Source organism: Falco naumanni, chromosome 7 (genome assembly GCF_017639655.2).
Source record: "Falco naumanni isolate bFalNau1 chromosome 7, bFalNau1.pat, whole genome shotgun sequence".
Taxonomy (NCBI): Eukaryota; Metazoa; Chordata; class Aves; order Falconiformes; family Falconidae; genus Falco; species Falco naumanni.
In genome coordinates, this window is record NC_054060.1 from 70,653,957 (window position 1) to 70,680,275 (window position 26,319).

The 26,319-nt window shown below is 44.0% G+C and overlaps 1 protein-coding gene across 4 annotated transcripts in view; it reads left to right on the forward strand.

Annotated features, from left to right (window-relative positions):
* The first annotated feature begins 5,703 nt into the window (after positions 1-5,703).
* The window catches only part of PHF21A (PHD finger protein 21A), a 133,978-nt gene continuing 113,362 nt past the window's right edge, over positions 5,704-26,319 (forward strand). For 2 of the 4 annotated variants that reach the window (XM_040601649.1, XM_040601645.1), the window contains exon 1: positions 5,704-6,154. The gene's annotated coding sequence lies outside the window, so the exon portion shown is untranslated. Of the gene's footprint in view, positions 6,155-18,077; positions 18,208-18,284; positions 18,505-26,319 lie in introns of all 4 variants that reach the window. The other 2 variants (XM_040601647.1, XM_040601646.1) reach the window with 2 other exon arrangements.

Here is a 26,319-nt window from a genome sequence, read left to right on the forward strand (position 1 = left end):
AAAGCAGATGCACCTCCAGAAGCAGAGAGCAATGGCTTGTGAAGGGTAAGAGACACTCTGCCCCCCGTGCCCCCTCCCCACCCCCCCAAACTGCAGATGTGACACAGAATTAGTGCTTGAAATAGTCAGCATTTTGCTAGAGGTCAGATCAGATAAAGAGCTGCCAGCCTTCCTGACTTTACATACGGAAACCTTAAGATGACTGAAACCCTAAGAAGGGAGCCAAGGAAGAAGAGCTCTGGGAGCTGCTGGCAGGTACAAGATGATGGTGGGTCCCCACAGGCCCCCCCTGCTCTCTGATGCAACAGGCCAGGCCACCCCCTCTGAGCTAGAGCCCTCTGCTTTCTGTACACCATAACCAGTATTGCTGGTAAGCAAACCAGTAAGCGATCAGGGGAAGAGAAAGCAAGACGGAGTCATCCCTTCTAGGCTGACCTGGGAAGAGCTCGCATCCCCGGTGAAATCCCGCTACAGGCATGATGCTGTGCTGCACTGACAGGCGTCCTCTGGCTCTGCTGCTGGGGGGCAGCCTGGAGAACATGACTTTTGCAAAAGGAACGGGGCAGCCCGAAGGCTGAATTACCTTTCCTGGAATATAGATCCCAGGCAGTGAGCTCCTATGACTGATTTTAGCTCACCCAGTCAACTGTTGCCTCCCAGGCAGAGCATCAGAAGAGCTGAGATTTGCAGCTGCACTGCTCCCAGCTGGACCGACCGACAGCTGCCAAAGCCAAGAAGTCCTTTCAGATGGGCCAGGGGTAAGCAGGGGTCTGTTGCAGTGGCTGCTGTAAGCAACAGCTCCTGTGTAAGGCAATAACCCGTGGCCGAAGTCGGAGGTGGCTGTGTTAAGCAATGCAGTTTGTGCTTAGACTGATGCCCTTAATGGCGAGTGTCTCATGTTTTCAGGCTCCGGCCCCAACTGGTAGGCTAAACCGTCTGCTTAATTTTCCTTATCATCTGGGAGTGAGTGATGCCCTATCCTTCCCTGACCCTGGGAAGAGGAAAATATTTGCTTGTAGAAGGAGCTCTCTGCCTGGATCCTGCTGGAGAGATAACCCCGTGTTCAAACACCGATGAGAAAAACAGGCAGGTTCCCGACTGTTTTCTTAGGCTGGGGCATGTCTTGCCTGAAATGGTCTCACGGCTTTCTCTTTTAAGCATGGCTGCACAGGCTATCTCCCCTCTTATTTGCAGCCACCTAGCATCCCTGCCAAAAGCATGGTGAAAACCAGCAATAGGCAACTTACTGACTCTTGGGTTAGTTTTTAAGGTAGTTTTGTTGCTGAAAATCAGGGGAAGAGAAAGCGTGCTGCGTGGCTGCTCTGCTGTCACCTCCGTCTGTGACCTGTAGCTTAGGAGTCTTTGCGCTTGCTGCTAATTCCTTTTAACGTGAGTTGCTACAAGACTGTTTCTGCATGTTAACTAATGTCTTCTTCTCGGGTTGTGCTTCGAGCCTTCTCAGCAAACGGCTCTGTGAGATGGCTACAGCACAACTAGCATGTTATGATGTAACTTGTTATTTTGAACACTTGGTGCAGCAATTGTCAGTAATGACAACTGATTACTCTTAAGATGCCCCTGCATTAATACTTTACACCGACTGTGCTCCTTTCTCTGAAATTCACCCAAACTGACAAAATAACAGAAACGTCGTCGAGCAGCTGCTTGCAAGTTCTCACTAGAAGCTGGATGAATTTTGTGGGTTTTCCACTAACTTTGGAAAGACTTCAGATTTGCCTCGTACTTGTAAGCGCTCTTAGGAAACAAACTTGGCAAAGGGGAGTGGGTGAGCATCCAGGGTGATGCGATCAAGCAGAAAGTGGAAAATCTGGACAAACGGAACTACGGCTTTTGGCAAGGAGCAGATTTGGAGGCAGAGGTGCGGAGGGCAACTTTATGCACGAAGACTCAGAAAGTGAAGAAGGGAATTTTTTCCCCCTAGGCTTCTAGCAGGATTTCCTTTCACTGCAAGGAAAGCATGCTAGGTATCTCTGTCTGAAGCCAACAAACGGACCCAGCCAGTTTATTCAAGCATTGAGCTGTGCCTCTGATGGTGCCATTGCTCCCAGTTGCATACATGAAATGACTTCTAATGCTGCTGGAAGGTAAATGCTACACGTACACCTCTGGAGGCCCTTTTTGCTGACATGGAAGTGAAGCTCAGTAGCATGGAGGTTGGGACCACTCTTTTTCACCATCGCAAGTCTGAGAAAAGGAGTAGCATATGTGCGCCATTTTTAAAGGAGAAACTCTCAGCTGGTCTGTGATCATCAGGATCTGTGGCTTAAACTGCAGAGTTCAGGGTATAAAACAGTCTGAGCCACTCTACCCGGCTTGACCCAGGTGAAGAACACTGTGGGTAGTGTGCACCGAACGAATATAGCCAGAATCATGAGATACCCATCACTGTCTGAGTTCTAAGACGAACCATGTAACATTTCTTTGCACATCTACGGTAACAGCTAATGATTATTTTTTTCTTTGAACTTTGTCCAGAGTTCATCTCTAAAACAAACTTTAGTCAAACTGTGTGTATTGACTCCTCAGCAGAATAAACACACCGAATCTCTAATAACGCTTAATCACTCGTTCTAGCTTCTTTTAACTTGCTTGTTAGCCAGAAAGATAAAAACCAGTGAAATAAGCAGGCTTTACTAGGTATTTATTTTTTCTGGTGCCTCTATCAAAAACTCTGAAGGACAAAAGCAACTCTGGTCTGATTGTTTTCAGAGTAAGCTGAGCCCCTCTTCTTGCTTCAAACCCTAACTGAAGCTAAAATTAAAATCCAGGCTGTCATCTGCATTGTAACACTTGGCCTCGGCAGCTTGAACTGCTGGTAGTAAAACTTCTGCATGGAGAGGTGAAAAAAAAATATCTGAGTACCGGGGCTGGGATTTTTGGAGGGGTTTAAAAATTAGTTATGGACTTGAGACTGGAGGGCTGAGAGGAGGGAGGGGGCTGGACAGTGCCCCAGCCCCAGGAGAAATCTCAGTAAACTAACGTGCAGATCTGACAGCAATCGACCTGATCCTGGTGCTACTTGATGCATTGAATGGCTGTAGAGAAGGGAAGTAGAAAGAAGTCTAAAAAGCAAATATACATTTATTAAAAATAGCGTAGTACCTTTATTATACTAACCATAACACTTCTTGTCACAGTTGGACATGTTAGAAAACCTGCTGTGATGGCTGTTAGAATTTTTGGTAGTCCTATGCACATGACCTTATCTGTTAACCCATGAACTGTGCACCTATCAGGAACGATTTGATAAGCACCCCAGAATCTTCTGTGTTTTTATTTTTTTAGTACTCTATCAACCCTGCTGTTCAGAATCATATCCAGCTTGGGGGGTGTGAGGGGTGTGTGGAGGGGTGGAGGGGGTGGGAGAAAAAGAGAAAAAAAAAAAGGGGAGGAGGGTATACGAGGGACTGCCTCAAAAAGAAAAAGCCAAATAATGTGACATTATATATAGTAAAAAAAAAGGCACTTTTGGATGCCTCTATTTGCTTCATACCTTTTCCTTTTTGTGCCTTGAAGGTTTGTGTCTTCAAGCTCATATCTACAAACCCACAGGCTAGAAACTTAATTAAAAAAATATAAACCCAAGTTTCTTGCATAATTGTGTGAGTCCAGAAGCTACAGCTTTAAGAAAGGCACCAAATGTTGTAAAGTTCACAATTAAATCACACAGAACTTGGCAACCGACTGATGGAAAAAAAGTGGGAAATTAACAGTAATTAAATAAACAATGGTTCAGTAGCCCAGTTTTTTGACAGTTGAGAGGGAACCTTGCTGTAAATCCCCGCTCACGTTGAGCACACCAGAATCCTCCAGATGATAAAACTCTGCATTACTGCCCAATTACGACGAGTCCCTGAGTTACTCATCATGACTGCTTTATGGATTTAGTTTCACAACATAATAATGAGTTCATCGTGGCTTCCTGAAGCATCTGCAGAGATAATGCAAACACTTACTTTTCTTCCCAACTTGTGAACATTTTGAAGAAATAAAGCGATGCGAGAGGCTATTAAAAAAAATCGGTTTTGCATTGCATCAAACGCCGTCTTTCTGTGAGAGCTCATGCAAATCCCACAGCGTCCAGAACATGTCCCACTGCTTTAGCAATGGTGGCTCTGATAGAAAGGCGAGGTTTTCAGTATTTCTGACACTCTGGAGACTCTCAGGAGCCGGAGATGCGCAGGAGGTGCATGCCATGCCTGTAAACTTAAGCTAGTTTATTGCAGATAAGGGCTGGTCCTGCGTGGCTTGGCTGCTCGGCTTTGGGCAACCCATTGCGCCGGGGCTGGAAACTGGGGGGGGGGACACGACACGATGGCCCCCCAGCTGCCTTCTCACACGCACCCAGGAACATACGCAAGGCTGAGGAGCCTCGCACCCCTGGTCCTGTTGTTCGCGAGTTGAATTCACGTTTATTTGCCTTTCATGTCAGCGGGCACCGCAGAAACGTTCGAATTTGTGATATGCAACTTCATTGCTTTGAACCTGCCTATGAAACTTTTTTTTTTTTTTTTGGTGCTTTTGGGAGGGGAAATAAATAAATAAATAAATAAAAAGTAAAAGGCAGGGAAAGCTGATGTGCTGCTGATCCCCGCTGGTTGCGCGAAAGCAAATGGCAGCATCCCCCGTCACTGGAGTAGTAAGTTAATAAATAAATAAGCAAAGCCCGTTGCACGAAGGCGGAACGCAGCGGCGGAGGCCGGCGGAGAGGAGGAGGAGGAGGGGGGAGAGGAGGAGGAGGAGGAGGGCGAGCCCTGCCCGGCCGCTCGGGGTCTGTGCGGGTAACATGGCAGGGCCGGCGGGGCGCGGGGGGTGCCGGGCCGCCCGGCCGCGCTGCAGCAGCAAAGCCCCTTGCATGGGGATGAGGATGGGGATGGGGATGAGGATGCCGCGCTTCCTCACCCCCCCCCCCCCACCCTCTCGCCCCCCTCCCCCCCCCCCCCACCGCAGCGGCAGCTTCCTGCCCCCCCCCCCTGTTGCATCAACTTCCTGTGCGGGGCCCCGCGCGCCTCCTCCCGCCCGCCCCAGCTTCCTGCGCGCGGCCCCGCGCCCGCGCGCCCCCGCGCGCGCCGCCCCCGCCGAGCCCCGCGCGCCGGCCGGCCGGGGGGAGGGGAGGCGGCGGGATCAGGCGGAGGCGGGGGGGGGGGGGGGGCAGCGCTCCGGTAGCCAGCACCCCCAACCCCACCCCGGCCATCCGCCTCCTCATGCCCTGCCTGAGCCCCCCGGGCCCCCCGCGGCGCCGCCGGCAGCGGCGGGGCTGGCCGGTGCCCCCCGGTGGCGCGGCCGGCGGGGCCGCTCCGGCAGAGTTTGGTGCCCTACTTCACTCTACTTTAGTTTCACTCACTTTACATCCGGGCTTTTTCCCTAGGCAATGGGAGCCGCAGCACAGCCCGTTCCTTAGGCAAAGGGAAATAAATTCGCCGCACCGACACGTCAAGTAGTCCCCCCTCAGGAGAAACGCCGAGCCCGCCCTCCCGGCTCAGCCCCGGCCCGGGCCCGGCCGGCGGCCCCCCGCTGGGTGACAGGAAGGGGGAGGCGCGGGCCCCTCGCTCCGCGCGCCCCGCCAGCACCCCCCCGCGCCCCCCCCCGCCGTGGGTCTCCGGCGGCGGCGGCGGCGGCGGGCCGGGGCGCGCGCGCGGCGGCGGCGCGTCGGGAGCGCGCCTGAGGCAGGCAGGCAGGCAGGCCGGCGGCGGAGGGATCCCGGAGAGCGGTGCTGCGGCCGGGCCGGGTGAATGGGATTGAAGAAGAGTTCAGCTTCTCGGCTTGTTTTTGTGTCACAGTTTCTCTCCTCCTGCGCCTCTTCGGCTTCGTGCCTCCCTCCCCGCCCGCCCCCTCCTCCCCGCCGCAGGAGGAGCCCCCCGCGGAGAGGGGGAAGGAAAAGGACCCCACAGAGGCGAGAGCGAGCGAAGAGGAGGAGGAGAAGGGAGCAACCTACCATCTTCCACTCCCCGCTTAGCTTAAAGAAAGTGAGAGGAGGAGAGAGAGAGAGGCGCCCAGAAGAGGGGGACAGGGAGGCCCGGAGGAGCGGCGGCGCCGGCACCCTCCCCCTATGAAGAAGAGTCCTCCCCCTCACAGAGAGGTCCTGCCAGGGGGACCCCGGCCGGCCCGCAGCACCACCGCCGCCGCCAGCAGGGTGTAGTATCCCACCTTTCGGATTCGCCTCCTCCTCCTCCTCCTCCTCCTCCTCCTCCTCCTCCCTGCCCCCCCCCCCCCCCCCCCCCGGGCGCCGGCCCCCCCCTTTCCCCCCTTTCCCCCCGCCGCCGCGGGGCTGGGGGCTCCCGGGATGGCGGCGGCTCGCCCCGCACTCTCCGGCCAACTTGGCGATGAGGAGCAGCAACTTCGCCGCGGCCCCGGCCCCTCCCTCGGGGGGGTGGGGGGGGGGGGAGCGGAGCGTCCCGGGGCGCCGCCGCGGCCCCCCCCGGCCTCCCCGGCAGAAGTTTGTGAGCGGGAGCGGGAGAGGTGGAGGAGGGTGACACTTGGGGTGAAAGGAGGAGGTGACACATTGGGGTTGGGGGGGAGGAGCAGGGGAAGGAGATGACACATTGCACTGGGGATGGGGTGGGGGAGGGAGGCTTATCCCCTCCCCTCCGGTTTCCTTCAGGATGATTATTTCCAGGCCCTTTTCTCTCGGTCGGGTTCTTCGCCGCGATGCTGTCGGGGAAGTTTTATTATTATCTAGGAAATGATGCCGCTTTCGGTGATGGATAATTCGTAGTAAAGCCGCTGCTGCGGTGGTGGTTTGTTGTTTTGGTGTTGTATTTTTTTTTTTTTTTTTTTTTGCCTCCTCTCCCTTTCCTCTCCCCTCCTCTCCTCTCTCCTCTCTCCTCCTTCCTTTCATTCGTCTTTGTGGCCCGAGCAGCGCCGGGAAAATTCCGTTTCTTCTGCAACTTGTTATTGGGGCCGGGCCTGCCCCGCGGGCTGCCCTTCCCGCACAGGTACGGGCTGGGCCGGGGCTCCGCGCCCGCTCCCGCTCGGCGCCGGCGGCCGCGACGGCCACTTCGGTATTTTTATTTTTTCCTTCCCTCCTGTGCCTGTGTAGGTGGAGTGGGGCTCTTATGTGGGACTCTGCCATTTGGTCTAGTCCTCTTGTGCATGTTCCTTTCTTCACTTGCCTTCCTGCAGGATTTTTATTTTTTATTATTTTGGTGGTGGTGGTGTTGTGCGTCTTGGCTTTTTTTATTTTCTTTATTTTTCCGAGCTTTGCTGTCGGTAGAGCTTTTCCCACAACCACCTCTGCAGTTTGGTGGGTGCTGGCAGGATTGTACGCCGAGGTTTTTAGGTGAATTCGTGTCGGATTAATGCATGGAGCCCTTCATTCAACTTCTTCTCAAGTGTCAAAAAATGAGGCTATGAACAGATGTGTTTCAATATGGAGAGATTTCCAAGTTCCTAATTCTTGGGGGGTGGAGGGAAGAGTGCCATTGGAGAGTGGCTTTTGTTTTCGATTGGTGAACAAATGTCATCACATTTCAGTCACGTGCTGTAATATTCTTTGTTCAGCTATCAAAGTATGATATCTGCTACACCTGTTCCCACTTTTTAATTGTAAGTAACGGTGATTGCCTGCAAATCTGAGAATTGTGGATGGGAGCGCTTCCCCTCTTTCTCCCCCTCCTACCTCCTGGATGTTTGTTTGGGCCCAAGCGCCGAGCTTGACAATGAACTTTTGTTCACTGCGGAGACTGCATGTAAAAAGGTCCCACTGGGGGTAATAACTTGCGTGTCACGAGAAAGTTGTGTACCGTGGTGTACGGTAGGTCTGAGCGTTGGAAAAATCAGGTGGGGATGTGCGCTCGGGGTAGGCTCCTTTGGGTCAGTGAAATTTTCTTAACTAGATGTGCTGTTGCTTGCTGTCAGGTTAGAGGAGAGATACTCCCACACACCCGTATAGACAGATATCTTGTCTTTTTTTTTTTTTTTTTTTAACTTAGCTGTAGATTTTTCAGGTATCAGAAATAGAAAGGATTTTGCCAGTCTGTTTACTTTTTTTTTTTTTTTCATTGTGCTCACTTGTAACAATGAAGACACCTGCTTAGTTTCAGTTTTGTAAGTCAGCTTCCTCTGGCTTTCCTGTGCTTGCCTGGAGCTAGCTGGTGAGGCTGGATACACTACATAGCGGGGGAATGTTTAACTTTGATGAAAAGAGGCTTATTTGGGGGCTTAATTTGTGAAGAAAATAATGTGCTTCTCAAAACCTTGGGGGGAAAACAAACCAATGACACTAAAAATCAAAAATTCATGACTCTACCCAGTTAACGCATAATGCTAAACTTTTATATTAAGCTTGTTTGTGTATAACATAACTTTATGTTTAAATAGTGACATTAAATTACTAGTAAGAAAGGAATAAACAAAAAAACCCCGGTGCATAGCTACCCGTATTAGTTGGAGAAGTTAATTACCACACTTTAGAAAGATCACAGGCTTTGGGATTTTTATTTATATCTGTGCATGTCTCACGACAGCTATATGAAACTATTTCTTTGGGGGCAGTTTTTATTACTATTTTCTAGAAAGGAATTCTGTAGCTCAGTAAAACTGTATTAAAAAAATTAAAAACCAAAACAGATGCAGTGCTGCTTGCATGTTTTCTAAACCTTTCAACCTTACTGTGGTAGAGAAATAAGATTTATTTTATGATAGTTACATCAGCTAGAAGTTTGAGCTGATCCAGAAGGGAGTATGAAGCAACTTCTTTATCTATTGATTTCATGTTGCGTAGTAGCATGTATAGAGTATCGCTTCAAGGTCTTAAGAGACCCGTTGTCCAGCAGAAGGTAGGTGCTTGCTCACAGAGTTCTTGCCTCCAGCTGGGTCATACCCCCTGTTTTTAGCTGTACTGACCCAAGCAATAAGAAACTTGGAGCAGATCCTATCATGCGTTTTAGTGATTTTTTTTTTGTTGTTGTTTTCCTTTTCTGTTAAGTAACGAAGCTAGCCAGCATGGTGTAGAACTCAAAATGTCGCGTTAAGGAATATTGTATTTATTAATAATTATTTTACCATTAGTCATTGTAAGATTTCACCTGCAAGCTTTTCATCTTTGTTCTTCTCTATGTGCATCCTGAACTGGATTTGTTGGAGGCAGAAGAAGGCATTAGAAAGTGCGGTTCTTCCTTTTAGGGAATGAAAATACGAAACGTTCCTTCAAAGAACTTAAAAAAAGCAAAAGTAGGAAACTGAAACTTAGTGGTGCTGAGAGGAAAATGCTGTTGTGTTTTCCAGCTTGAACAATAAAGTCACTGCTTTCAGTTCAGGTTTTGTAAAGACCTCTCTTCACCCTAGGCCATTCAGCTTCAACTGTGTTTCAAGCTTTGGGCCTAAATAGTTCTTTGCTTCTCTCTTTTTAGAGATGAGGTTTTGTGTGTATCTGTTAAATTTCACCTTAGAAATTATAATTAAAAAAATAAGAAATCCTTGGACTGGATCTGTACAAAGGAGACTGTTTTCATGATTGATTTTTTTTTTTTTTAGTGAAATAATACGTGTTTTAATGACTCCTTAGAAAGTTGTGAAATTCTGTGTGCAGTTGGAATGCTTTAATAGTGAGCCTGGCTATCACTTGGGTTGTTCGTGCACTTTGTTTATAACAGTCATAATTGCGTTATGAGCACATTGTAGCAGTTCGGTTCCTTTGTACTTATTCTTGGAGCCATGAAGAACTTTATTCAGTCAAATGAATTGATACTGGTGGAATTTGGTTACAACGGAGATTTCTCCTTCATTTCAATACCAGTTTGTAGGAACCTTCATGGATTGTCTTGTTTCAGACATTGTGAGCATTTTGCGTGGGTACCAGAAACTCAAGATGAATGTCATGTTGGTGACTTAACCTTTTTACTCTTGTTTTGGGTTTGTTTGTTGGTTTTGCTTGTTTCAAATCTTCCAGAAAGAACTTCGTGGTGTGACAGGGCTTTGGTTTTCGGAGGGCCGTCACGTGGTGGTGTGAGCTGTAAAGCAGAGCAGCCTTCGGGAGAGGTTGCTTGCGTAGAAGAGGCAGTGCTAAACACCTATTATTAAGCTTCTAGTAGTATTTCTTCACTGTCCCCTTCACTCTTTATGCTCATGACTGTGCAGTCACATGCGTATACTAGAAGAGTAAGACTCCACAAAAGGCCTGGCTCCTGTACGTTCGTGAATCGCCCTTGTTCAATTACTCTGTGCCAGAAAGCAGCTTGCATCCTGTTTCTGATGTATTTTGACTGCACAAAGGTTATTTGGGAATGAACCATATACTGGACAGGTGGGGCAGCATGCAGAAGGGTTTTGAGATGTCCACCGTATGCAAGGGGCGAGATACTTACTTCTCTACCCTGTAAATAGAGGGTGAACTGAAGGATAGTTTTTATAGGTAACTTACATTAATATTTCATGTTCAGTATAGCACAAAGCCAGTGTCTGCCTTGTGCTGGTGGTAGAGATATGCATTATGCAGGCAAAAAAGTTTATTTACATTTGGGGGTGGGGACTTTGTATTTTCTCCTTTTTCCTTCCTTTTTTTTTTCTTACTACAAATACAGTCTCATTTAGGGGAAAAAAAAAACCACCAAAACAAGCCCCTGTGTTTCTTTTATAAGTTCTAAATAATTTATGGCTCCTGCACCTTACTGGGTTCCTCACCTGATTAAAATCTGTGAAGTACAATTTTAAGTTTGTTTGACTCTGCTTTTGTGAGGTTTTGACATAACAAAAGCCAAGTGGTGAGTGTAGCTATAGAATGGCTAGAAAATGTACAAAAATCAGAAGAGTTGTTTTTTTATAATATACTTAGTGGAGGGGAAGGGTGCACCTGCGTGACAATCTGACTTTACAATTAGCATCATTTGTCCTTAAAATAATTTTTAAAGTAGAAAGTTCTAAAAGGTGCCTGTCTTTGGTCTCAGAGGTTCACCATGCCTACTGCCCTAACAGAGCCCCAACTTTACCACAGAATCTTTTGTTTTAATACTTTGATGATCCCAGACTTTTAAGGAAAGAATGTAGCACTTGATGTAGGCTTCTCTACAGCGTTTTCTGGTTTACTGTTTACATTATTTTAGTATCTCTGTTGGCATTGTCAAGTACCCTGTGCCTTAAAAGCTCTTTGCCTAGATGGTTTGACCTATTGTTCGTTCCCTCTTACCTGAGATTTTTTTTGTTCACTTTCATTGCAAACACTCGCTTTTTGATTAGAGATGGTGTGCTCAAAGCATGCTTTAAAAAACCCACAATGGAGAGCAACCCCCCCCCTTCCCAATATGACTACCCCCCCACCCCTAGCCTAATGTTTGTTGTTACTGGTGGGAATGTGTTTATAGACGGTGTGCAAGGAGCGAGGCTCTGCTTAGTGTGAGCTCTGCTGTAGGCCATGTTCACGCAGCTTCAATGTTTTTTCTTTTTAATGTCGGATTTCTTAAAATGTGTGTTTTCCAGATTCTGCCCTTCCACCTGACGGTGCTGCGCTTGTAGAATGAAAGGGAGTGTTACCAAGTTTGCTTGCTTCAGAAACGGTGTTGTGTGCCTCTGAAGTAAGGGACTCTAGTGTTGCGTATGTAATTAGAAATAGTTTTGAAAATGTAGCTGGTGTGTTTCTGGAACGGGAGTATAGAGACGTGAACGGTTAAAACAAATGAGGGCAGGTTTGAGCCCGTGACTCTAAGATGGCCTGTGCCTGGATGCGGTCTCCAGGCCTGCGAGAGAACTCTAGCAGAGCAGCCGAGCTTGCAGTCGGTTCGGTTTGGTCGTTTCTGCCTGTGAAATGCAAGCAGTCAGTGTGAAAGGGCGAAGGAACATTGATTCCTTCCCTTGTTACCCTCCGACCCCGCAGATCCAAGCATTGTTAACTATGTGGATCCCAAAGGCAGTGTAGTTGCAAACAGTTAATTGAAGAGATCAAGTGGTATCCTATTGAAGCTTTAGATTGTTTTAACAAAACTTCTGAGTAATCGCAATAATTATTTTCTGATAAGCTGGCTGATAGTAACTATGGCAACAGCTGTCTTTGGCCTATGGACAGTATTGCTGTATTGACAAAACCTTTAGATGCTCCTGAGGCCTCTTGCCTCTGTAGGGAAGTGCATCCGGATGACTTTGAGGTGACTGAAGCATTGCCCGTTTGTCTTTCTGTTGCAACAGGACGCTGTCTTTCTCTTGGGTCAGAGTCTTGGTCCTTTCCCTTTCGCGTGTTTTTGTGGGTGCTGCCTGCTAGCCTGGAAACGCTGCAAAGGCTGTCTTGTTCTGCAAGGACTAGTGCTCAGATGGAATTATATATGCATGTTATTGTGGGGTTTTTTTGGTAATAATAATCCAGAACCCGATGAAAAGGGAGGGAAAAGAAAGGAGGACTTACTCATTTTGATCCCTGGTTGTTTCCTTCCTTGATCAAAACCTTCTTAGAACAGACTGGTAGGGGGAGCTGCCCTTCCCTTTACTGAAGTACAGCGTATTCTTCTCCGAGGCCTACGCTGAGATACAGCTATTTAATTTTCAGCTAAGCTCTGCTGCTTTTTGGAAGAGAGGCAAGCTCCTGCTTCAGTACGTTGTAGAAATGGAGGAAGAGAGTAATTTGTTTCCAGATTACTAAATTCTGGACAGGGAGAACATGCCCCTCAGCAAACGTACTTTTCCTGTTGATGTTCAGAAGAGCGCTCCTTTAATAAATGTAGCAGTCGGGGGTGTTGGGGGGGGGTGTGGGAATTAAAAAAAAATATTACTGCCCTTTAGAATGAAGATGTTAAAAAGCTATGGCCCATTCTGCATGTTTGAAAGTAACTAAACTGCTAATGATTCTTTGGGAATTACTGCTTAGCTGATGTTTATTTTTACTGAAATCTTTGTCCTCTTAACTTCGACGTATGAGAACTCGGTATCGATCCAGTTTACCTGGTGATTACTATCAGCGCCTCCCTGTACGGGTGCGTGCGTGGTTTGCTGGCCCGTGGAAGTGTGCAATATGGCCTACATCTGGTTTCATCTTCAGTAAGAATGTGGCTTGTGGAAACTACGAGCCCCAGTATGCAGTGCTGTGTTTTTATCCACATCGCCTGCCTGGATGGTGATACACTAATGCATCCTGGGACCTGTAGTTCTTGCCAGCAGAAGTTAGAGATTCGTGGTGACAAGTGGAAGATGCTATTGTGGTGTAGGAAACAGAGTTGTTGATGCAGTTCTTAGTTGGTCAGCTTAAACTTGTACTGCCATTACTGTGCAGCAGCATGTATTTTTATTTACAAGTCGAAGGCAGTTTCTAGTTGGGTATTGTGTTTAGGGAAAAGCAGTCAATGAAGGAAGTCTTCCAACTGCCTATGTGGTTTTGTACAAAGAATATACTAATAATTGCACTAATACCTTGCTTCATCTGTGATTGCAAGTATCCTGCTTGATATTCTGCAAACTTCTAATCTTTCAAGGCGACGTTGTGGATGGCAATGTGGCTGCCCTGTTCTCCTTTCAAACTGCTGCCCAGCTATCATCATGGTGGCTTTCGGGCAAAGCGAAGGGGGATTTGAGCGGCTCTTTACCCGCCAAGATCTCACTTTTCTGCTGTTTCTTGAAGTTGAAGGAAGACGTAGTTGCCTTGTGTAAGAGAGCAGGGGAGCCGGAATGTCCTGCTGGGGGGGTTAGTGACATCATTGCTGGTCTCACACTTGTGTACCAGTGCATCTGGTGCTGGTCGGTGGTCCTCCAGTGTGTTTGAGCTCTCACCACTGCGCTCGAACTCGCACCAAAGGTGAAGTGTTTCTGAAGTAGAGGTAGGGGAATAGTAACCTTCGGAATGCTTGGGGTTTTAAATATCTATAAGAGTTGCATAATTTCACGCAAAATGCTAACTAATAACGTTCAGTGGGGTTTGTGAAAGTTAATGTGGACGTTAATTTGATTTCAGTTGTTAGGCCTGTAGCAAATTTAGTACTTGCTGTAGTCTTGTGTGCCTTGTTTTGCAGTTGTCTTCATTTTTAAGCGAGACCAGTCAATTTCTTTGTTCCTCAGTTTGTGCGGGATAGTAACATATAAAAATATTCATATTCAGGTGCCGAACAATGTGAAATAAACCTTCTTGATGTTTTTTGAGAAGTTAGTTAGAGCTCTGGTCTTGCAAAAAGTCATGTGTAGTTTACTTTAAGTCCTGCAGAAGTCAGAGAGAATAGCTGAATGCTTAAAATCAGAACCTGTATAAGCAGCAGTAGGATCAAGACCTCCAGACTTCTGATGTTGGAAAGTAGCTTCTTTGTATTCACAGTAATTAGCTTGTATCTAGGTCTGTGTGGCAAAATTCTTCTTTTAGTAAGTGTCCAGAAATTCCACTCAGTATAAATTTAGCATTCGTATTTGCTTCACAGCTGGGGGGGGAGCTAACTAAAAGTTGTTCTCTCCCTCACCTGTACGGTTTATAAATATGACAGATATTTAGGTGGTAATAGCTTATTTGAGGGAGGGAATGTATTTTTGTCATCACTGATGCATTGTACGCACAGTACATTGCTGATACTTCTGTTTAAAATAATACAAAAAGGTAAATCTATACAGATATTAATCTAAAACTTTACATATGCTGTAACTGTAATAGAGTTTGCAAACAGTTAGTAATACAGTTTTCTTTTAAGTGTTTGCAGCCCTTGTGAAGCAAATTCCTGGCAGGACTATTACTGTTAGCTGAAATAGTTACAGTTAGTATATTGGCATGATTAGAAATGTCGTTGTTGCCGTGTGAGGATGCAATTCCCTTTTGCTGGCTGATGGGGCCTACACAACAGTCAGGAGAAGAAACCAAGATAAATCTAATGTAGTGGAATGATGATGTATCTTGTCCTTCAAGGACATTTTACCCTCTGTGGAGAGCCTGCGACAGTGCCCTTTGTAACGCTCCTGTATCAGAGTATTCTAGATAAGGCACGCGGGTAATAGGGATGTGCAAAAGAGTTTGAAGCATAGTTGTAAAGCAAAAACTCTTCTACAAGTACTTCTTATCTCGTAAGAGCAAATGTGTCCTGATCTGGGAGGAAATCCTGGCCCTGCTCAAGTCAATGGGAAGCTTCCCTGTTGAATTGAGAGTACCAGGATTTCATTCTTTTTTTCCCCACAAGGTAGTTTAAAGTGGGTTTTGCAACACTGAAGAACTTGACAAAGTTTGAAGAATCTGGTATCAGTTTAAGATGCTGCTGCTGGCCCTTGGGGGATCTTGCACTGGGTGCTTTGTCTCCTAGTTTTTTTGCTGTTCCTTTAAAAAGTGGATAATGTTGAGCTCTTGTAATGCTTTGTAAGAACTTGGAATGTATTTATTCAGGGCTTTTGCTTAATTTGCTAAAACAACAAAATTTCGCATGAAAGCCAGAAATTAGTCCTTGGTCTATCTAGAATACTTTCTGTCTCTGTCTCTTCCTTCTTGCCAGTGTGACAAAACTGCCCCGATTGAGATGTTCAGTCAGAAATTTGAATAACCTGGCTTGTGATGGATTAAAAAACAGAGCAAACAAAAAAACCCACCACAAACCAAACCTAACAAAAAACCAGCCCCCCTGCCCCTCCTGAACTAACAAACCTTTTTCATAACTTTATAAAAGGACTACAATGGCCTGTATTACTAATAATGACGCTTTTTGCTAATTTGCTTCTAGTGGGAGCTCCAGACACCTTACTGTTTCACTGCTGCTTAGCTTGCAGTAATTGTCTCTGATAAGCATCTTTATCATGTAAATCTATTGTTGTGTGTAGTCTGAATTTGCTGTATTAAGGATGCTCTTGTCACTGACCCCAAACGGGAAGGATGTGACTACCTGAGCTTCCTTTATTATTCCTGACCAGAATGTACTGTCTGAAAGGGTAAATTGGGAAGTACTGGTGAGGTTTGCGCTGCTTCTGAACGCTGGGTACCTGTCCTTGAGTTAACTGCAGTTCTTCTCCCAGGGAGGAATCCCACTGTACCGTACCCCTTATTTTGTATTCTCAGAGAATCCTGCTGAAATTGGTGGATTTGTCACCATAAAACTTGTTTCAGAATCAGAGACTTGTTTCCATTTCCCACCTGCATTTGGGCATATTCCACCAGCTCTGCTTTTCCTTTGAATTTCATGCTCTAAAGTAAACATGAAAATCGCCCCCCTTTGCCTTTAATTCTCATCCCTGTATGGCAATTTCTTCTTGGCTTAAAACTCGCAGTGTCTTCTCCCACCTTACTTCTTGCAGGAATTATATTTGGATGCCTGGCTGTTGATGCAGAACGCTAATAGAATGTGCAGTGTTTAATTTAATCAAACGGTTTTTCCTGTGATTATGAGCTGCAGTTTTTGTAGTCAGTCAAAACCTGATGATGTTGGCCTGTTAAATACATGTTCCAGGTTAGTTCCTCACTGCAGGAACAGTAGCTTCTCAGCTGCAGAGTTGATTAGTTCAGCATAGGTCTATGCCTGTGAATACCGGTACCTCCAGTTGTTGTTTTGCACTGACACTGTCATTGCTGCAAAACTGCATGAGCGAAAATACTGATCTTTGGTTTGCTCCTTCCTGATGTAGGAAAAACATGTATGATTCCTCAAAACTTGGGGCCTTCTTTCAGATTTCCCTTTTTAACTTAATCTACACTTCTCTGACCATGATTGTTTCTGTCAAAAAATGCTGATTTTTTTTTTTTTTCCTTATGCCAAATACATTGCTAATATAATGGATGATTTTGTAATCACGTGTATAAGTTGTTTGACTCTAAGGCTTTGGAAAACTTAAAGGAAGGGGACAAGTAGCTGTTAAATCCCTGTTTATTTGTATGTAGAAAGTACTATATGCGACATGTCTATATTTTTCTCATAAGTGTATCAGAAACTCCTGTAGCTTCTTCAGAAGCTCTTGCATACCATGGGAAAAGTGGTAAATACTATCTGCATATGTTTTTCTATAATTTTTGCCATTTTCCCACATATGCAGGATACATGTTAAGCCTTCAGCTATGAAACCTTCATTGTGTTACGATTAAATTTTGCTTTGTCAATGCTGCTTTCTGTGCTGTGGTCTTTGGCAGTCCAGTAGGCAGTAGGACTCATACAGGCTTCTTAGGGTTCAGGAGTTGCATTAGAAGGGACTTAAAATCACACAGTAAGCTTTCATGTATGTTTCTCTTCCTCATATGGCTTCCCCCCCACACCTTCTGTGTAATAATCGGAGTCTAAATTGAGAGAAGCTGGGATTTTTCTCAAAGGCATTTTTAAAAGGAGGGGGGGGAACCCATCCTGGAAACAACAAGGAGAGGAGCACGTAAGGATGATGTAATGAGAAGCGTGCATGAGAATTTCTCTGTCTGTGGAGGGAGATATGTTAAAACATCTCTTCTAGCACAGCAATAGGACCATTAAAAACCTGGGAATTAATTTATAGGCAAGAGAGTTTCTTTATAGAGTAACTTTGCAAAGAAGTTACTGTAATGATTTGCACTACACTGATACTGCAGCAGTGCTGTGATTGTAAATGTTACCGTGAGTGTTGGTCTTGATACTACTGTGGCATATGCAGGACTAGTTTAGTGCCCTGCACCGTTTTGGTTCATCTTAGTCTCCACTATTATGATAAGCCTTCTTGCCACGTGGTGGCTGTCTCCATCTCCTAGGACGCTGTTGGAGCAGGGCTGTTGTGTACATGGAATCAGGAAGTCCCAGGAGAGCAGGTGACGGTTGTGGTTGATATTGGTGTGAGGGCACGTGAGAGAGGAGTGTCTGCAGTGTGAAAGTTGGAAATGATAACGCTTTTCAGTTGATTACAGTAGCCACTAAAAATGGATAAATCTACAGCTTAGTCTTCCAATTTTAAGTAAATCAGTTAAAAATCCAAGGCAATCCCTGTGGTAAAAATGTTTTGGATACTTTGTTTTTCTTGTAGCTGAAGTCTGCTTCCTTTGTACAGCAGTCTTGCATTCGCATTTTCTTCCACTAAACGCTAATTGTGTACTTTTGTGATTCCATGTTAGATTGGCACAGTGATTGTGTTACGCTGATGTGATATAGCATGTAAATCTTTTTACTTATATTGACTAACCATGGTTTTGAGAAGAAAGGAACTTCTATTAAGTGTACGGTTACTTGAATTCTTCCTTTCAGATTAGTGACTACCATCAGCACTCCCACACTGAGTGTGACTACCCCAGCTCCAAATACCATTCTCCAGATGCTTAAGTTCCCATTTGTGTGCTTTTGAGGAGAAGGAAGGAAAAAGCAAAGCTTTTAAGGGGTAAGGAGGGATATTATGATAAAAGGGGAAGGGAAGACAGGATCTGAGGTTGATACCTGTGCCTGTTACATTTACAGGGAGCAGTGAGAGTGCCAGCTGACTGGAATGTAGGGGAAGGAAGATCAGAGCACATCAGTGCAGTAATTTTGGAGTGCTTCCTGTTGACTTGTTAATACTGCATGGAATTTGGCCCAGGCAATCTGCTGTTGTGAATCAGCATCATTTATTCACTTGAGTATAGGTGTGCCTGTCATTATTTGAGAATCTGCTCCACTTGAGAGATAACAGGTCAGTCTGGTAAGTAGTATTATTCCCATGTTTTGCATTAGAAACTGAGGCAGAGAGAAGTGGATTTATTCTGCATTGTGGTAAATTTATTGAAGACCTTAAGCTAGGAACAGAGGCCCTCACTTGTGTGTTTAATCCAGTAAACTACCTGCTTCCTTCAAGTCCTGAATGTTGCTACCAAAATGAGCTTAAAAGTGATTTACTGATTAAGTATGAGTGGTGTACAAATAAATAGTGCTTGCTCCAAGGGAGGTGAGATTCTTGTAAAACTGGTTGTACAAAATAAATAGGGTAGTTTGTTTTTGACGTTTTGGATATATTTTTCTATTACGTTATTTTGGGTTGAAAGAAAAGTAGAGGTTTGAATGGGGATGAGAGACCTTCTGATGCATAGGGGAGATGATGATTAATAAATGTGAATTTGAAATCCAGTGAAATATGAGTTGCATAGGTAAGCAGTGGTGCCAAGAAACAGTCCTGATTCAAGTTCTGCAGAACCTGAAAAAATACAGAAGAAGGATGATGGTGGTGGTTGTTGCTGTTGAATTTTTTTTTTTTTTTTTTTTTTTTTTGGTGGCCACTGTTCTGGCACCCTTACATTGTACTGCAATTAATACAAGAAATTGCCTATTACTGTGTAAGCTTGATTACATTTTTACAGATACTGTTACATGGGCATACATCCTAAATGTATGCAGAGGGTCAGAGTTAAGGTTAGTGCTTACATTTACCAAATTAAAGCATCTCCAGAATGTACTTTGTCTATGACCAGTGTGCGAATGATGTTCCAGTAACTTAGTATAATATCACTGTTTCTGTAATGTACTTTCCAAGTCTGGTGTAAAGGACTTGACATAGCTGGTTGTGTGGACTGGTTCAATGCACAGCAGAAGTAACACTGAGTAACTAGTGTCATCAGTGCTGAAGTCTTAACCACTTGTTAAAACTATTCTGTGTACAGCTGATGTGAGCAGAATTCTCCAGTCTTCCCAAGTGAGTACTGTTTGGGGACAGATATCTTGTTCTGTTAATTTGGACGAACGCTTTTTCCAAGTAGAAAATCAGTAGAGGCAGCAATACCCAAATTTCTGCATCTGTCCCAGCTGGCTGAGTCCAGCATTGCTTCCGCTAACTCTTTTAGTGCCGCTTAATGCAGACACTATATTCCAATGCAAACGTGAAAGGTATGGCTCCCTTTTTTGTTACGTGCCTACTGTAAACAGTTCACTTAAAGGTGTGAGTCTCATGCATAGAACTCCCATGTGATGGATTCTGTGATTATCCATGGCATTAGGTGCATGGGCTTTGGTGGGATTGTTCAATCATGATCTTTTAAATGCGCGTCTTTTGTTCTGTTCTGGAGTATCTCCAGTTACAGCCCTTAATGGCACTGCTTGTGATGTCTGCTGGTGCCTTAGTGTGTGGAGCTCAGGCAGTTTGGCATATGCCCCTCTAATGTTGCATTAGAATTGTTCACGTTTTCAGACGCTGGTTCTGTGTAAGCCTGGATTGACTTTCGGTGGTAAGCTAGTTTAAGTACTGTCTCTTTACTGAAGTATTTTTGTGTTGTGACATCTCAACTCTGTAACTGTGGAGACAACTTCAAGGCCAAATACAAGGCAACTTCAGTAACTACCATGTGTCATACTCTACAACGTGACTTCTGTAGTGATCTCTTGATCTGGATGGGTGTAATGAAACTTCCTGGAGTTAACAGTTCAGCGATTGGAATGCTTCTCCTGTTCATGTGCAGTTGGGTCCCGCTTACGTCACCACTGCTTCATGAAATGATGTTTCTAAAATAATTCTGAGGTATGTTGCCTTGGCATTAAAGGTCTGAGATCCAAAGAGAGAGTGTTGACTGGCACTGTGTTTTATGGAGAGAAGACTTTCCGGTTTTGTTCTCTGTGTTGCCAAAGCAGCAGTTCTGCATTGTATGCAAGTGTCAGCGACATGTGAAGTAAACCAAGATGAGAACTGTATTGCAATGGAAAGGTCAGCCTGCATCATCACCGAGGCGATTGGCTTGGAACTACGGGCAAATGGGCATAAATCTGGGGACATCCATACAATTGTCTGGTTCTTCCTCCGTCTCCACGCAGCCTAAGGTGTGAGAAGAGGACTCATCAGACTCATTACCTGTATTGGAATACATCGGAATCAACTGAGCTTTCCTGTGTAGTAGTTGAAGTATCAGCAGATATGGAGGAGAACAGAAACTCCCCTTGAACTTAGGGGGAGAACAAGAGGATAAGCATTTGGGTTTTATTGCGAGCAAAAAATGTGAATGAATCTCGCGAGGTTTCTTGGTACTGCTTGGAGCTCTTTTATACCTTGCTTAGTACTAGAATTTTCTCACAGTGAGAGATGGGGCGCTTCAGAAGAAAACTTTCCAAGTCATGTATCTGGAGACAAATTACACATTGGTGATGCCTTTACTGGTGGGATGGAGGGGAGAAATGTGGCCCCACAGATGATCAGCAGAGGCACCGAAGCATGAATAAACTCAGTGTGCGCACACGTTATGATTAAATCTTCGTACGATTCTGTCAGAGATACCAACAAATTCAACCTGAAACATTCAGCCTATGGCAGCGTGGAGTTAGAAAACATCTAGTAAATCTGAAGTTCCCAACTACAAATAAAGAGTGCCAATTTGTTTAAATTGTTAGTTTGTAGTGCTATTTGTTGCCAGTGTAGTTTGCACAAGTGATCTTTAGGATGACAGGGGTATTATATTGCTGTTTTCTTTCAGCAGGACCAATTTCAATGCTATTACTGGCCTAGGTAACAAGCCCCTCTCCCAAAACAAAATGAAAGAATCCCAAACCAACCTGTGTGATTCCATAAGCAGAAGGTTATTTAAATAACAAAATTATAAGTATGCCTTATATGAAGTGAAAACCAAAATGTAGTGCAGCCTGAAATTCTTATTTTGTTGTCTTTTTGTGTGACTTAAAAGATGTCTCATGTAAACTGGATCGTGGTCAGCTTCTTTACCAGTGTAACTGAGCAATGATTTTATTGAGGAAATGTCTGCATCGTCACAAAACTGATCACAAAGCTGCTGCTCTTTTTTTATACATTTTTATACTTGATACTTGCTTCTTCCTGATAAGGATGATAAGCTTTTGGGTACATCCATCTTCACCTTACTGCCTACAGCAGTACTTAATGGTGGTGTATACTGGACACTTGTTTTGTTTCCTAGACCCATTGTAATTTGGGCTCTAGAAAATGAAACTTCTGTGTTTCTTACAGATTGAGACCTGCTTGTTTATCCTACATGGCTTTCAGCTTGGCTATCTTCAAAAGCTCATCTGTCAGAAGAGAAGGAAACTGACAGTGATGAGAAGCCAGACATTCACCAAATTGTTTAGGCAGTCTTTCTAGCAGGATGAGCAGTACTTCCTAGCAGAATTCTGTTTGATGTTTGTTCGTTCTGGGCCTCGGCTTGAGGTTATGCATTTTCTGCGATGGCATTACTGCTTCAGCTAGACTTCCTTATTAAAAAAGAGAGCATCCAGTACTGCTCCAGGGTCAGACAGGACCTGATGACTTTGGCAAGTTCAGTTTTCTTGGAGAGGAGTCAGACATTCATCTACATGTTCCCTCTGAATCCATTGGTTCAGGAGATCTTTCCTCTGGTCAGCTGGGAGGAAGCCAGATTGTTGCCAATCTTAAACGGGTCTTGGCAGTTTTTCCAGGAAGCATCCATGGCTTATGTTTCGTGCTGCTTTCCAACTTTCTGGGTCTTTCTCGGTTAGGAGAAAGTAACTGCCTGAATCTCCTTGGGTTGACATCCTGATTAGTGAGGGGTTTATAGGAGAATTTTTCAGCAGTGTGATGAGTTATGAAAAAAAATAAAGCACCACAAGCCCACACCCTTGAATATTTGATCATGTCTTTGTTTATTTCAGTGTTGCATTATATTACACAATAGGCATAAACCAGTTTGATTTCTGCTTCAGAAGTTAACATTTTCTGCCTTTAACGTTACATGCTTGAATTATAGCCTGGTTTATTTACCAGAAGAACCAACCTCCAAACCAACCCAAGACGCATACTGGTATGGCTGCTCAATGTGATTAAATATAAGAACTAACATACTGTGCTGGACCAAATGTCCATCTAATCCAGCATCTTGCCTTTATCAGTGGCCAGCAGCAGCAGCTGACTGAACAGCGTAGGAAATGGGTGAATTCTGTCAGCTGCTGAAATATTAACAGTAAATTTCTGACAGACACTTGTTTAGCTGCTGCCTGAGATGGAAGCTGCGTTTGGGCTATTGCACTGTGAATAGCAACACTAAACTATTTATAGGTGAATTTGTTTGCTGCCTTTTTGAACTCGTCTTAATCTGTGACTTCCATGCTGTTGCACAGCAGCAAGTTCTATGCAGTTTAACTGCATTTTCTGTGTGTGTGATGGGTTGATGCGAGAAAAATAGTTTCATTTGTTTTAAACATGCTGCCTAGTTGTCATTCCTCTCCGTACCATTTCTAGCTTTCCCCTTTTTGAGGTGAAGCAGCCAGAATAATGTGCAGTGTGCATCACAGCAGAACGTTCCCTGTTTGTTCTCTGTTCTGTTTCTAATACCTTCTGAGATTTTCTCTGACTTCTTGCTGCTGGGAGTTGAACTGTTTGCTTGCAATAATCCCAAAATGTTTTTCGTAAGTACTAATGCCTAGTTTAGACTCATCGTTGTATATTTATAGCTAGGGTTATTTTTTTCCTCAGAGTGTGTTACTTTGCACTTGTTGACACAGGACAATAAAATGACGAATGAAAATCAGTCATTCAGTATTATCAGATCCCCTAGAACTCTTTGAAGTTTGCTTTAATTTTAACTATCTGGAATAATGGAAAGCATCAATGTCTGCAACCTCCTTTTTTTGCCAGATCAGTTAAAAGTACGTTCACAGACTCAACCCTGATTCTTGTTATGGTAACTTCCCTGCTCTGTGACTGTTTACTTTTTTCTTCATTTTCAGTCTTTCAATGTATTCCTGAGTAGGGGAAGGTCCTTTCGTGGATTTTGCTCTGAGGTGGTGTGGCATGTGCAGATGGGTTCACCTTCCTTTTGTTTGTGATGCAACGTGGTGTATGAACCTTTTGCTGTTCAAGATGTATGTATTCGTATCCCTTTGCTTTTGCTTTGAAGTTGGATGTCCAAAAGCTTAATTTCATTGAGATTGCTATCTATTATGAATGCTTAGAAGAGAATGTTCCTCAGAGATGTGATTACTTTTTTATTAAATGGTAGTTTATAAATGGCCAGTGCTTGGTAAGCTTAGTACCATGAATTTTATCACTTCTGGTAGATAGTGGCATTCCCTGCCTCTTTTCAGTTTTTTTCTCTTCCAGTTTATGTAAGTCTGTCTTGCCTTTTTAACCTAGTCTGTCATGTTTTTGTTATGACCAATCATAAATTTACTTCTTGAATAAATATCAAGAATCTACTGTTATCTCTTTTTGTCATCTTAGTAGAATTTTCATTTTTATTTGAAGCTCAGGTTTGAAAGGCAAAACTTCTCGCTCACCCAGCATTGATCTCAATGAGGAATATTATGATCAGTTTTAAGGCAGTTGGATTGTCAGGCAAAGGGCAGGTGTTAAACTAGGATTAAGCTTTTAAGAATTAACTAGAACATCTCAGTTTCATGATTTTTTTTTTTTTTTTTTTTTTTTTTTTTTGGCAGGGAGAGTTTGATTTAACTAGTTGAATTTTTAGGCAAGTGGAAACGGACACTTTTTCAGAGAATAAATATTGCTAGAAATTAATGCTTCTTTTGATTATTATGCTTCTACATGTGAATTTACCTTTCTCTTGCTGCTCTACATATTGATTGGGGATTAAATAATTAGACTGGCAGAATAGTACACGTGTTCTTTCTTATCATATCTGAGGGGTAGGAAAAAGGGCTGTGACAGACACTTCTGTCCAGAAGGCTTCTAGCCCAGAGGACAAAAAGACTAATGCTTTGTGTATGAACATGCAGATGTGACATCCAGACTGTAACAATTTGCCTGCTGTAGGAATTGCATTCTACTTCAGCTTTTCTCGGTGTGTACTGTACGAATTTTCAGATGTCTAGAAGGTTTAGATTACTGTTGTGGGAATCAACCCCTTTTCAACTTCCTTGCTTTTTGTGCATTTGGTAATTTGAATTACAACTTTACATTATATTCAGAAGCTCTTAGCATCTTATGCTCTCCTGTGGGTGCATACTTGTGATGCATCACAAGTTGGGGAAAAAATATTCTTTTAGTAGGTTAGTATTAATCTGTTGTGGAATTTGAACAGTCTCTAGCATACTGTGTGACTGCAGCAGGAACTTAATAACTGCAAAAGGTTTAATTCATAAAAATTACGGTTATCTTGACTGCTTGTGAAAAACCTATGCAGATTTTGTAGAAGTAAGACTGACAGTTTTAGGTGTTGATGAATGAGAAGTCTGAATAGTGTGTTTTGGTTTTACAGCACGTGTAACCTAAGCAGCTGAAGTTTGCTTCTCTGCCTCTACCTGGACAAACCATTGTGTTGTGTATTAGTGAACTTTATTCAGACACTTGTGAAAACATACAAAGCCAAGAAAGGAATACTTGCATTGTTATAAACCAGGTATTATTGATCTGTGTTTGTATTTGGAAGACAAGAAATGCTCTTAAAGTTACTTGAGGGGGGCTGTTCAAATGAACGAGTTTTGAAATTGGCAACACATGCTACTGCTGGTCTCGGGGTCCTTTGACCTGTTTGCTACACAGCTGTCCAGTCCTCTTCAGAAAAAAAAAGTAAAAGTACTGCTTAGCACTCTGCCTTCTTCCAGGTCTGGAACATGCAGCACGTATGAAAGGATGCTATACAAGCTACTTCGGCACCCCCACCTCTCCCCCCCCAACCCTGTCCCAGATATTATGTGCTTGTTAATGCAACTTGAGAAAATAAAGGGCTGCAATAATTGAAATTCTTAATGTTTCTCCAATAGATGATTTGAAAAACATGCCATTTCACACAGGGTAAAATGACAATAGGGACTATTATTCTCTAGGAGTGACTTCTAAGGCATTAAATACCTCTTGGTTTAGAGTTCTGTAACATGTTCGTGTTTGTTTTGGGAACTTAAATATCTTCTGCCTGGTACAAGGATATATGTTTTCTTACAGCAGAGGGATCTGAAAAGGGTGTGGGGCGTAGTGTCCTCCTGCTTTTCTCTCCTTTTAGGGCAGATGTTTCTTGGAAGACAAGGGACTGAAATAAAACTTGTGATTTAGTTCAGGTATATTGTGCAGAATAGAGGGGGGGGAAACAGCTGCTCAGATTTTGAGATCAGAAAACAAATCTGTAATGGGGAAGAGAAAACAGGTCTTTCCAAGGCGCGTATATAAACCTCTATATAAACTTGTTCTCACTTGTCCATCTTGTTTGTGTTTGTTGGTCTAACAGTGAGTTCTTTAGGACTCTGTCATGAATGTTTTATGTATCAGGTGTTGTCAGGGTTTCCATTGCAATGAGCTAGTTAAATCAGTATTTAAATAATTATATATTAAAAAAAATAATTTCATGTACACTGGATTGTCTGGGAAATCTTTTATTTTTTAATTGCTGTGGACTGTTCTCTGGAAGGGGCAAGCTATGGTGTTTTTTGGGGGGGTTGATTTTTTTTTTTGTGTGTGTGTGGATTTTTTTCTTTAAAAAAAAAAAGGTACAGTGAAACAGTTTTTGTCTCCAGTATTCAGGTAAAGCATATATTTCTGTACTTACCTCTAAGTGTTACTTAAAGTGGTTTCTTGTGTTTGGTTGTCTTTGGGTTGTGGTGTTTT